Raw genomic sequence first — 12,976 nt, forward strand, 5'->3', positions numbered from 1 at the left:
ATGAGTGAGGCCGCCCAGCTATGCGCAGGGGCTGCTCTCTTTTATTGAACCTTTCGTTTTCTTTTGTAACAGTGTTGTCATGAAGTAAGGACAGGTGGTGGTGATAGTGAAACGGCTCGCCGTTGTCTACCTGGGGGAATGTGCGTCCTGGGCCGACTTCTAGGGGAACTGTGCCGACATATATCTGAAAGCGTCTGCGGACACACTTGAAGGCGGTAGCGGCATTTCTGCTACTGGTGGGCCTGTGGTCTTCCGTGCTTGCCTTGTTTTATCTGGCCTTTGTGGCAGCTGAGGGAAGTTTTCAGACATTGGCGGTGGTGGTAGAGGCTCTTGTTTCTTTTGTTGAGCGTTTGTTTCGTTTCGTTTTCAGCAAATCAGGGGAAATAATAACGTCACTCAGGATGACGGTTGGCTAGCATCGTGCTATGTGGTGAAGTTCATTTTTAAGAGTGCACGATGATCAACATTTATTTCAGTTCTCAGAAGTAGAACGCCGTCTTATTTGCGTACCGCTAAGTGGCGTGAGAGGCGAATACTTTTATTGATAAGGGCAAATATTTGGGCTGCCAGAAGTTGATTGGGCCACCAGAAGGTACCTGGAGACGTTGCTGGTCGCACGCGGAGAGCGGAAGCAAGTAGCATTGCTGATTTTGGAAAGTAACTTCCAAATTTGGATACGCCGGTGCCGGCTGTCCTTTGGTGGCCCAGAAGTTGGGAGCATGGCTATTTTTCAGGCAGTGAGAGCCGGGCTGCGTGCACATATCATTCCTGAGCAGTCATTATTTGGGTCTGTGCAGTGCTGTCGCCGCTGGCTTACAGCGACTCGGCTGTTTGGTCATGATCAATGTGAGTGGCATATCAAGTCCTAGTAAGCCCACTAGGACTGTACTGCTCCCCCGTAGCGACTCTTCCGGAGTTCCAAGATTGTTCGCAGTGTATTACACGTAAAAAAGCAATCTCCATTTGGAGCGTTGTTATCTGGTATGTAAGATAGTGTTCGTGTAAAAGAGGCTGCCACCATAGGTAGTCATCCTGCTTGATGACAATGCACACCCAATGAACGTAACTGAGGGAAGCTCGGATGTTTTCTTTTCTAGGGAGTTGTTCCGTGGGACTAACGAATTTCTTACATGGAGGGATCACCGGCCCCTCCCCGACTTTTTGTGCAATGTCATAACACTTCCCTTCCTCGTTACGCACAACGTTTCACATCCCCATCGAGTATGTACTATGCGGGTTGCTTATAAGCGGATACACACCGAAATCAGAAATTTCACAGATGATTCCGAATCAGATGCAGAGGCCCTGGCATAAATCTCTTGTATGGTGTCAGCATGGTGCCTGTAACTGCTGTCATGGTTACTCCTAGGAAATGTATTAAAGTGGAACTCCCTTCTGGATAGGTTTAAGTGTTACTCCAAAAGGGAGTGTTCTACGGGACAAGCCATTTACTGCCCCAAAAGAGTTGTGACGACAGCATTTTTGCTCAAAATATGCTCCCACAGCGGAGGCAGTGTTCATACCTTACCCGGTATTAAGGGAACTCACTTTGGATCATACGGAAGGAAGTCGTCAGGGCAACATCTGCAGGTTCTGGCGTGACCCCCCTTAGTGGTGTTGGTACGGCTACTGCAAGGGTGTCACGGTTATGTCCCACAAATGGAGTAGCATGTTAGTCCCCTCAGGGGTGTAACTTTTACCCCAAAATGGAGTGTTCCGTGAGACAAGCCATTTACTCCCTTAAGGGAGTCGTGACGCCACCCCTTTTTTTAGAGTGTAACGATACACGTACTCCTCTTCAAAAGGCAGACGTCATCTCCATTTCCTTCATGAAACAGCGCTGGTTGCTCCATGTAGATGCGTTCTTCCAACAACCCGTTCAGGTGTACGGCCATAATGTCGATTTGGTGCGCGGGTCACCCTAGTTCGACTGCTAAAGCCAAAGGTATACACTCTTAAAACAGTGACACTTAAGCGACACATGAAACTGCTGTGACACTTTTGGGCGAGCCCAAACCTGGAACGCCACACGGCGTACTTGTTCCTTATGTAGCAACAGGAAAAGTGTTATAGCGTATCAGCGAGGTGGATGAGGTGTCACAGCTGATTACCCAAGTCTGAGAGGAGGTGTGACACGCAAGTTGTGACGGTCGTAGCTGCGGCCGTTGGCAGTAAAACACGGTTTGGTATTTTCGCTGTCTGCACGCTCCGTGCCCGTCCCGTCTCTCTCTTTGCTTCACTTTTTCGTTTACGTCTGAGTTTGTTTTCTTCCCGTGTGATTTTAAGTTGCACACTGTAGTACAAAGATCGAAAGCGACGGACACGTCTTCAAGGACAGTCCTTTAATAGAGACAACGATGAAATAACAACACTCTAAGAAAAAAGGGTGTCGCCACGACTCCTTTTGGGGTGTACTTGCCCGTCGCATATATGACTCCCCTGAAGGTGTAGTGGAACGCCCCTAATGAGTGCACCCCATCACAGGGAGTGTCTGTACACCCAGAAGAGAGTACCACTACGCCCCGTTGCAGGTAGCATTCGTACCCCCGAAGGGTGTGCCAGTATACCAAGAAGGGCATACTGATACACCCCATTGCAGGGAGTGTCTGTACGCCCAGAAGGTAGTACTAGCACCCTGTTGCAGGTGGTGTTCATAAGCCCTACAAAGGTGTGCCAGTACACCCAGAAGGGCGTACCAGTAGATTCGAGGACAGGGAGTGTCTGTACACTCACGGTGGTGTACTGGTACGACCTTGCATGGGAATACGAATTGGCGTACTCGTACACCAATAAGAGCATACCAGTGTTCCCTGTCTGATGGTGTATGAGTATGCTCTTTGTGAAGTATACCTACGCGCCGCCTGATTGGATAAAGTAGGGCACTCATGTGCAACAGTTAGGTGCGAAAAGATTTGAAATGTGCCATGGAATGGCCTTTCCTGTGGGACGCTCCGAAACAGCGTGTAACATGTTCTGGAAAACATTCAAAAGGCAATATTATGAACAGTTTATTATACATGCACTTACAAGTATGGCACTGATGATAATAATAAAAAACAAGACTCCTGCACTCAAGTGCATTGCCAACTTGAAAGTTGTATCTAAAACATACATATTCAAAATTCAAACTGATAATAATGAAAGGAAGGGCTCCTACACATAAGTGTACTGAGAACTGGGCAACTGAAGTTGAAATGTGTGTAAATGTAATAATGTGAAGCAAGGGGCCTAGAAGACTTAGCCTGGGGCATTAAAAGCTGTTCACTGTAATGAAACGTGATGCAGACACTTATACTTTGTTACGCATGTCAGTCAAAGAATTGCAGTAGGAAGTTCAATAAATCATTAGCATATTCTTAGGTTAAAAAGAGACCACCACCTAAGGCCTCCAGAAGCTTCATGGCACTGGTAAAGAATAAACAGCATTAAAGAAAAGTAGAAGCAGTGATTTCAGCATACTGCTGGTTGGTAATGTTTTGATTACATCCTACACAAAGTGGCATTACTCGGATTCGCAGCAGGCATCTCACAGAAACTTTCTCCACACTGTTGCTACAGGGCCACTGGCACGACAAACATGGCACATTTTGTTTTGGCAGTGAGCCAGTCTTTTCGAAAATGTTAACAATGGATACTGTGCTGACGGGAGTACAGCAAGTAAAGTTTGCACTGCTACTGCGAATCCACTATGTCTCCTCGCTTGTCAACGACCTCCTTTTGTTTCTTTCAAACCAGTTGAAAGCCAATAAACACAGTTTGTGCACAGTTAAAGGGGTTGTGACGGTTACCTGACCTCTTAACACAAATGTGAAAAGCCGGCATAAACAGACATCAGCACTTGTTTACACGCCCACATCTTCCAAACTACACTGGCTTGAGCAAACATTTTTGTTTTGTGCAAATTTGGGAAAGCAGCACGAGGCATGCATGGTGATCTTCCTCTTTAAGCGTTCAATATATTCTAAAAGAGAGATTGAGTGAGCAAATGGAAGCCCTTGTGCACTGAAGTTGTGCGACAAGGCAGAAAGAAAGTGAGGTGATGGTTGCTCGGAAACATGATGCTTAACTAAAATCAATTCATTAACTTTTTAGTTATAATTACTAGCAGGCTCATGCACACTGCATATGAAGGTGGCTGTATTTCCAGAATAGATCATTTTGATGCATTCTCGTAGTGCACCCGCAATCAGACATCTTTCCTTCAAATTTTATGCAATACATAACCCTCGTAATTGCTGTAAAAGTCGTAAATGTAACCAAGACTAAAGATGAATTCAGGGTGTGAGAGAACTGATGTTCTGAAACTGGAACAACATCGAAGGGCAAATACATACAAAGCCTCGAACTGCCTAAGAAATTAACAATGAAAGATTGAAGTCACTGAAAAGGTTAGCCAGCTGTAGGACTGGAACCCACATATTTTGGATTACCCGTCCATGGCTCTACCAATTGAGCTAAGCTAACACACCTCTCCAGCGACTTCCAATGGGGGCATCATCCGAAGGGACAAATCAACCACTCTCTTTCTCACTCATCTCCTGTTTACTCTTACATTTTTCTCACTCATACACACAATCATACGACTGTGTCTATGCATATTGTATGGTTGTGTGTATGAGTGAGCAAAAATGTAAGAGTGAAAGGAGGATGAGTGAGGGAGAGTGGTTGATTTGTCCCTTCAGATGACGTGATCTTAAGTGATCTTAAAACGTGAAATAAGTTACGAAAATATTCCATGAATGTATCTTGCACAGAATTTGCAAACTGTTAAAACCACAAAGACCCTTTTTATGCTATACCTGCCACAAGTGCCACAAAACTCCATGCAGCAACTGAGTTACATGGAGGTGAATAGAATCTCATATTCCAAGGAGGTGTGAGCTTTCTGCCAATCTTTCCATCCAGACATCCATACATACACAAATTGCCGAAATTTCAAGATGCCTCGGAACACGGACATGCTACAAAGATTCTATGAAACTGAATGACCCAGAAATATGGTGCCTCAAAGTTTACAAAATGAACACACTTGTTAGTGGTAATAACTAAAAAGTTAAGTTAGCTAAAAAGTTAAGCGCGTGACTGGAGTACAAAATCATCAATGTAACCTGAGACTGAAAACTGCAAAAGCAGCTGTTAACTGTAATGTGGTGCGTGGTCCTGAGATAAAGACAGTGTTCGTGGTGTCAGAAACCCCACAATCCTTATCTTAGGTCAGCTACACAAACCAGTAATGTAACTGGGTCATCTGCACCTGAGACCCAACACGAGTTCACATCTATTGCTCCAAAATTTTACGGGAAAATGTAGCGTTCAACATACGACACTGGACATTGGCTGAGGCAGATGAAGTCTGATTTTGTTCGCGAAGTTCGACGTCTGGCTATGAGCAGGTTATGTTCTAGTACGCATTCTTCATTGGCAGTGTCGCCTGCGAAAAGTGGCATGTTAGAACATTCAGAAGAACCATCTAGACCATGCTACAACATTTACTATCTGAACTCACATTGCGGTCCATTCCATGTACATCCATATTTATGTCGCCCTCTTCGAGCTCTCTTTCCGCATTCCGTAGACCAGTACCTATCTCAAACAAATAAGGGCTGGATATGTATCTCAAGCCATAGAGCACGGCATACGAGGTACGTCGACGCACAGCTTCTTCACGGTGCAGATTAAAGGGACAGTCGCATTCTCCGAGGTCAATTTCAATTTCGAAACTAATGCGAATTCTAATTCCTTGCCGACCATTGAAATGGGCCCGAAAATACCATTTCGATCCGCGGCGTACTTTTCGCGCAATCCGATGAAAAGGAAACCGGAATCCTTGCGCCCTCGCTCTCTAAAAGTGGGAGCAAACGTCACCCGGATAAGGCCAATCAGCGCGCGCCCTGGGTAAATGCGAGCCGTGCGCCTGTTTGGCCATCACGAAGCGAAGGGAGCAAACATGGAGTCGGAAAACGAGAGTGGTGTTTCTCTGTCTGGGGGAGATTCTGACGAATATTTTAGCGGTAGCGGCGACGAGTTAATGCTGGATGATGACCCATACTCTACGGACCCAATGCCTCTGGAACCCGACGACCATCCACGAGATGTGGCTGCGGCTAACCCGCGGGATGACACTTTTAGGTGGCGTATCTCTTTGCATGGTTGCCGTCGGATGTGCAAAACAGTTTAGAATGTTCAAATCGGCAGGTGTCTGTGTGGAGTCTGCGACCCACATGAGCCCGACGAGCGCCTGTGTTGCCATTCTGTGGCCAGGTGGGTAGAAATATGCAACATTGCCGCCGTGCAGTGCATAACACAACACCCATTACTCAGGGACATCTGCCTCCGTAGAGAGCTTCCAGTGGTGTACGTGCCTCAATTCTGCCGCTATGATCAACATTTTAGGCGACTCAATCCCCAGGACCACAGGTAAGCCTGCTGCAGTGCCCTCCCGTTTGCTATACGATTACGACCGTAATGAATTTTTCGGTTTAAATGACCCCTCCCCCCCCCATCAAGATTCGGAAGGGTAAACTCGGGTGCTAGTCAGGTGTTGTTGGTTACGCAAATTGTCGCACCTAAAGTGGACAAGGGCTGGATACAAAAGGGCGACTATTCTCAGCAGCTTTTTGGCCTACAAGAGTTTGTCCCCCATAAATTATAAGCGTGGACAACAGCCGTGGAGCGATCCAGAGAATGCTGGTCCAACAACTCCATTAGGAAAAGTGAAGCAACATAGCCGCCTCAGCTAGTCTCGACATGTTCTCAATTATGCCAGTTAGCCATGGCCTGATTGGCAACACAAAACCCTGATTGCTTGACAGATATGCAGTGGGAATTTTGAACTCTGAAGGAAAGTCTTACAAGTCTGAAAACAGAAGCATTTGAGGTGCCAATGATGGGGGGAAGCATGTTACTGAAGAATATAAGAGTATCATATTCTGGGAGAAATTGGATTTGTCGAAATCGAAGGGAAGCTGGTTTGGGAGGGAGTTAGCAGTTGGAATCGGGCTCGTCCTGAAAGAGGTGGACATTTTTCTGTTGTACTATGTTGCACAGCTGCCAAGCTTCCACATTCAAAATTCAGGAGACCCCGGAACTAAGGAAGGAATGCACAGGCTTTGAACTCCAAGGTTGGGATAGTGTCTGTTCTTCTGTTTTGGACATTGTCTACCCAACACTGCGGGAGATTTAGCAGGTATGCAAATGCCCACAAGATATGATGCTAAACAAAAAGAAATGTCATGTGGAGTTGTCTTTTCCAGCTGTCTGAGGTTCACGGCATACTCATCATTCACAAGATGGGTCTGGGGATACCTTGGTCCGAGCAATCAGGAGGGAGTTCCCGTCTACGTCTTATCAAGGCTATCAGCATTAGGACCATCGGAACAAGGGTGTCTTGACAAGAGAGACAAGATGGTGCATACTGATGGCTGTAACTGGAGACATGTAGCGGCAAGACGAAAATTTTGCTGCCATGGGCAGACTTCGTGTAAATGAGCCCTTGGTCATCCCCCTGTGTACGGATAAACCTATTCGTACACCACACACCTATAGTATCCTCGAAAACTTCTGATGGGAGGTAAGGGGGATGACCAAGGGCTCATTTACATGAAGTGTGCCTATGTCAGCAAAATTTTCGCCTTGCAGCAATTTTCGTCATTTCGTCATTGCAGTGTGGGGATGTTTTGCCTTGTCACTCTGTATCTCCAGTTGCAGTTAACAGACTGGCTACCCGTCTGTACAGCAAAAACTACTACACATGGCGGTATTAGCTCTGGCATCAAATCCGGACTGTACTGCACTAAGTTAGTGCCGAGGTGGGAATATTTTGAATCCTGTACAGATTGTCAATGCGGTGCAGAGACGGGAATAAAGAATGACCCTATAATTGTATCGATTTATTGTACAGTGGAGTATGACGGAGTGGGAATAACGAAATAGCTTTGGTTTATTTGCCTCCCATTATGTATGGGAGGCAAATAAACCTAAGCTATTTTATTATGTTGTGCTGTGGTTCTAAATTAATGTGGTGTGAAGTCTGGGTGGTTACAGGTATGCTGCCACAGGGATGTTAGGAGGGTTCGTGTTGGCAGATCCATATCTGGTGTACTAATACGCTATGCAAGTCTGTGTCCATTGTTTTCCTCTTCCTGGAATCAGGGGATAACAGCCCCCTTGTGAGATGCGCTGTGGAGTGGGTCCCCAGCACTTGCTTCAGCCATGACCTCCGCATCTGAAATATGGCCTTGAGTGTTAACACTCAAAAGAATACATTGAGGGCCTAGCGGGTACAATAACAAACAAAAATGACTATGCAAATAAATCTTCCCCTTTGCGGTCCCTGTTTCACTGGCACAGTTATTTTCCTGTCGACATTACATTATAAACGCTGGCAGCCGCATCACACAAGATTCCTTTCACAGAACTCGACAATTTTCAGGGCTCGTACATATCCATTGTTTTGTGGGACGTGCAAAAAGAATTGCAATATTTTCGTGGCTTGACAAAACATACCAAATCCAGTTGACTCCGTTGACGTGTTTGCTGCCGCCTGAAATAGAGCCAGAAATTAGCAACAAGGCTGCAGTAGAATACTGATGCAATGTGAGGTGTCTCGGACGTAGCCAAACACAGATTGCGATGTTTTCACATCCCTGAATGCTGCCATCAGGCTTACACTATGAACTGTAGAAACATCCACTAGCTACAATAACATTAGAATAACGCTGTCATGTGGGAGTGTTACGTTACTCCTGCATAATACAGGCGACAATTAGCACAGCAACAACACACCGATCTTTCGTCAGGATACTGCAATCATTGTAATAATTTGTGTACATTAGTAGCCGGTGTGACTGTGACTTTACAATCGGCGGCGAGGCCAGGTGTTCGCGATGATGTTTACTGTGACAACTGATATTTTTCATCGCAGCGTAGCTGTGACCACGCAGGATTTTCACTTACCTCCGTTACTGGTTCCTGCCCTTGTTCCTGATCGAATATGGTAGGCACGGCGTCAATCTTCAGCCGCTTCCGTTTCTGCCGTAGCCCGAGCCGAACTTGCAAAACGTCTTCATCAAAATATAGGCGTCGTCGGCGAAATGACAGGAACAGGCGCGTGAAACATTGAATCCTTGGGCCACACCACAGTATAGTGGCTGGCGATCGCTGCCTCCCACTTTCGTTTCGTCTCGCCATTGCGAGGTCGTGAAATGTAAGCTCGGGATTCGCGTTATAAGTATTTGTGCACTCGGGCACGTAGTACCGGTTTCTTGGCTGTGACATCGCACGCCAACGGCGTGAAATCCTAAGGCACACGCTGTGGTTCAAAATAATTCAAAGCAAACGCAACAAGACAACAAGAAAAAGGGTCAGACGCACGCTCAGACACACACCGAAGTCCGGCGGGAAGGAGCGCCTCCTGATGGTTGGTTTATCCGGGTGACGTCATCCAGTGTCGGCACCTTGCGGGGATTGCCGTGCGCGCCGGAAGCGCGAAGATTAAAAAATCGTTTCTGAGTCAACCAAGTGGATTTGTGCGGAGAAAATTTGCCGGTGTACATTATGAACGACAGGGAACATGACCGTGTTGCTGTTTCGTGCTAGCGTCCATCGTTTCGAAATGCGTCGTCACAATCACAAGCATACCGCACACTGTCTGCACCAACGAATGATTAGGTCGGGGCCAAAAAGTGAACCAGACCCATTCACGTACGCATAAGTTCGTTCGAAATACCGTGTTGCATCAAGTCATACAAGCCAGACACTCAATTCACGTCAACGCCACCGCTGCACTGAGAAGAGAAAGTGGGAGCGGAAGTTACGGCGGTTACGACACGCCGGCGCCGCATCGTCCATAGCATCCTGCAAACGGAGGTGTCGATTTCTCGCGAAGGTGTTCCAGTACACCCCTATGATCCTGTCACGGAAAACAAACAAATGGAGGCCGCGAAAAGGGCGTTCTGGTGCACCCTTCGGTCTGGTGGGGTGCACTTGCTGCGTTTACACCCCAGTGACACCCTTTTTTCTTAGAGTGAAGCAACGTTATTTAATTTTGTTGAGTTGACTTTTTTATCATTTATTTGAACCGTACATGGCTGATACAACTCGAGAAAATGCGCAAACTGAAAAACAGGTATCGAGATTTTCTGCCTTTGTCTTCCTCACATGCTATTTCCGTACCATGAGAAAGTTGCAGTGATGCGGGGCAATAGTGGAGAGGAAACCGTGCAATGAGGCAGTGTTGTACCATCAACCAAAACGAAGTAACGGGATACCATGACCCCTACCCCACAAATAAAAAAAAGAATAAAAGCAGACAGCGCAATACAATAGTACCGTCGCTACATATTTGGAAACACTAACGCAATACCGCTACCTACCACTCTCAAATAAAAGTAACGTAGATAATATGACGATGACGGCTGATTATGACGAGGGATCGAAATCGATTTTTTTTTTTCGGTTTGATCCTTACGATTCTCAAATGGCACAACTGCACTTTAGTAGTTGTTGTTGCCGACACAGCAGTGTTTCACAGCAGCAGTGCGTGCTACAGTTGTACATTTGACGTACAACCTTAAGGCAGCATAGTGTACTCACAAGTTCACAAATCGCGTGCACCTTGTAACATCCTGGCCCCCTGGGCCTGGCATCTTGGGCCTGTATGTCATTTTCACAGCCCGAAAGGAAACCTTCTGTTTTCTGGGCTACAGAAATCTCGTACAAGGAAGCATACAACCAGAGAAGGGTAACGGAAGTATTTTCGTTACCGTTTCCATTTTCGTTACTACTATATCTTCGTTACCGCTATAGGTTTCTGATACCAGAATTTCAACTTCTTTTCCATTACGTCTCCCCTACTGTTTCCGATAATGGAACAGCAGTTACAGAGCAGCGGGAGGACAGCCTGTCCGGCTCTCAGCACGCTGTTCTGCAGAAGTTCTGCTTCGGTGCCACGCGTACACACTACACAAGCAATTTTGCGTCGTTGAGATGCTCACACCTTGTAAGATTTTTTGGAGAAATGTAGGAACATGTCTGATGTTATGGAGTTATCAGTACTGGGACGAGTAGGCAAGCGAGGGGTGCATCCTCGAGATACAATAGTGCGCCTTTTTTTCCACGCTGTCCTGCTGATTGAGAGCATTACAGGAAATAGAGTCTTCAAAATACAAAAACGAAATGAAAAGTATCTGAAATGTGATCGCACAACAAGAATAGCCATTACCAGTATTCAATACTGGTTTTCGTTTCCGTTTCTGGTAATGGGGGACCGTGGTATACGTCCCTGTTTCCATTATTATTGCCGTCTTCAATTTGAGCAATCTGCCATTTCTCTTTCCGTTACCATTACAACTGTCAAAAGGAACAAGGAATCGAATGACACATTGATAACGCTTCTAACCAAGGACCGACTCACACCGAGTTGTCCAATCAAAAACGTGCAATTTGCCGAATTTTCACAAGTTGACGACTATTTGCTGCGGTTACTGTGCACCCGCGGGACAATTTTTTTATATGTGTGCTTAAAGGATAAATGTTGGCAGTATTCGCAGCAACACTTGAGGAAGAAACTCCAAAATTTAATATGGCAAAAAATAACTAACTCACCAAACTTTTCAAATTTTGCGCACGCCACAAGCACGTCGAGCGTGTTGTGTGCGACGATGAAAAATAAATATGCAAAATGAACTATCCCCCATCGAGTAGTCATTCGTTCGCTGTTGTATTGGACATCTTCAGCGGCTGCATATAAAGACGAGCACAACACTATTCATATTGTTTTCTTTTTGTGCTTCAATCTATACGTCTACACAGCAGCTACCCATAAAGGTTTCGTGGGCAACTGTCCGCTATTACTTGCTATATAGCTAACGTCGTCAATACCGGTGAACATACACAAAGAAAGCTGCACAGAAACTCTTAATCGAAACTGTAGAAGCAAAGCTTTAGTTCACAAATTATTCCACGACGACAGCCAGATGATTCGACTGCTATGCCAGGACAAGGTATTCGCTCAACAAAAGTTATGTTATTATAAATACCTTATATTGTATATATATATTTTGCTTGACGTCATCAGCAGGTCTGGGGCTTCACCCACACAGGTCTGCATATTCGGAGAGGAATGAAAGTCTAAAGCGCCATATGTAGCAATATTCTGAATTGATAACATGAATATAGATTGCAACATCCAAATTTGCAAAGTTAAATAACCGACAAGCACCCTTGTATTAAAATGTGAAAACACTTCAAAAAAGGCACTTCACCGCATAGTACGCTGATAGCCAACCATGATCGCGATTGATATCGTTATCTGTCCTGATTTGTTGAAAACTGGAGGCGTACGCCTTTTTTGTGACACTTATGTTGTTCATAATTGTCACAAGAAAGGCGTACGCCTCCAGTTTTCAACAGATCGGGGCAGATAACGATATCATTCGAGATCATGGTTGGGTAGGAGCGTGCCATGCGGTGAAGTTCATTTCAAAGTGTGTGTGCGAGAAGATGAAACCGTGTACAACGTGGTTTATAGCGCAGGGTACCTCACGTGATGCATAGTTCCGTGAAAGCCTACCAAAGGCGATCCGATCGCGTATTGGCAAAATACAGTTGGCGTCGTCTATCGCCAGGCACATATGCGGCTACACGTGACAGCGGCCGATCAGTCCACTTGTCCTTCTACTTCACCGTAATGAAGCTCTGCTTGTAGAGTGCGTGACCTTGTTCGTGACACTTGCTATGAGAGATCTCGTCACAGATTCTTCGAAAAGTAACAAAAATGTGTGAAAGTGGGACTTGAGCAAAGTAACACGTTTTCGCAAAAAAAGTGGCGCTTGCAACGCATCACAAAAGTGCCACAATTTTTAAAGTGTACGACCCGATTTCAGCTTTATCACGGGCGAAAATGTCTCCTTCAAGTCAATTCGTTCAACGTCGGAGAAGCAACACGCGACCAGCCTGGCTTTATACCTGTCTTGAT

This window comes from Ornithodoros turicata, unplaced genomic scaffold (genome assembly GCF_037126465.1).
Source record: "Ornithodoros turicata isolate Travis unplaced genomic scaffold, ASM3712646v1 Chromosome56, whole genome shotgun sequence".
NCBI classification, from domain to species: Eukaryota; Metazoa; Arthropoda; class Arachnida; order Ixodida; family Argasidae; genus Ornithodoros; species Ornithodoros turicata.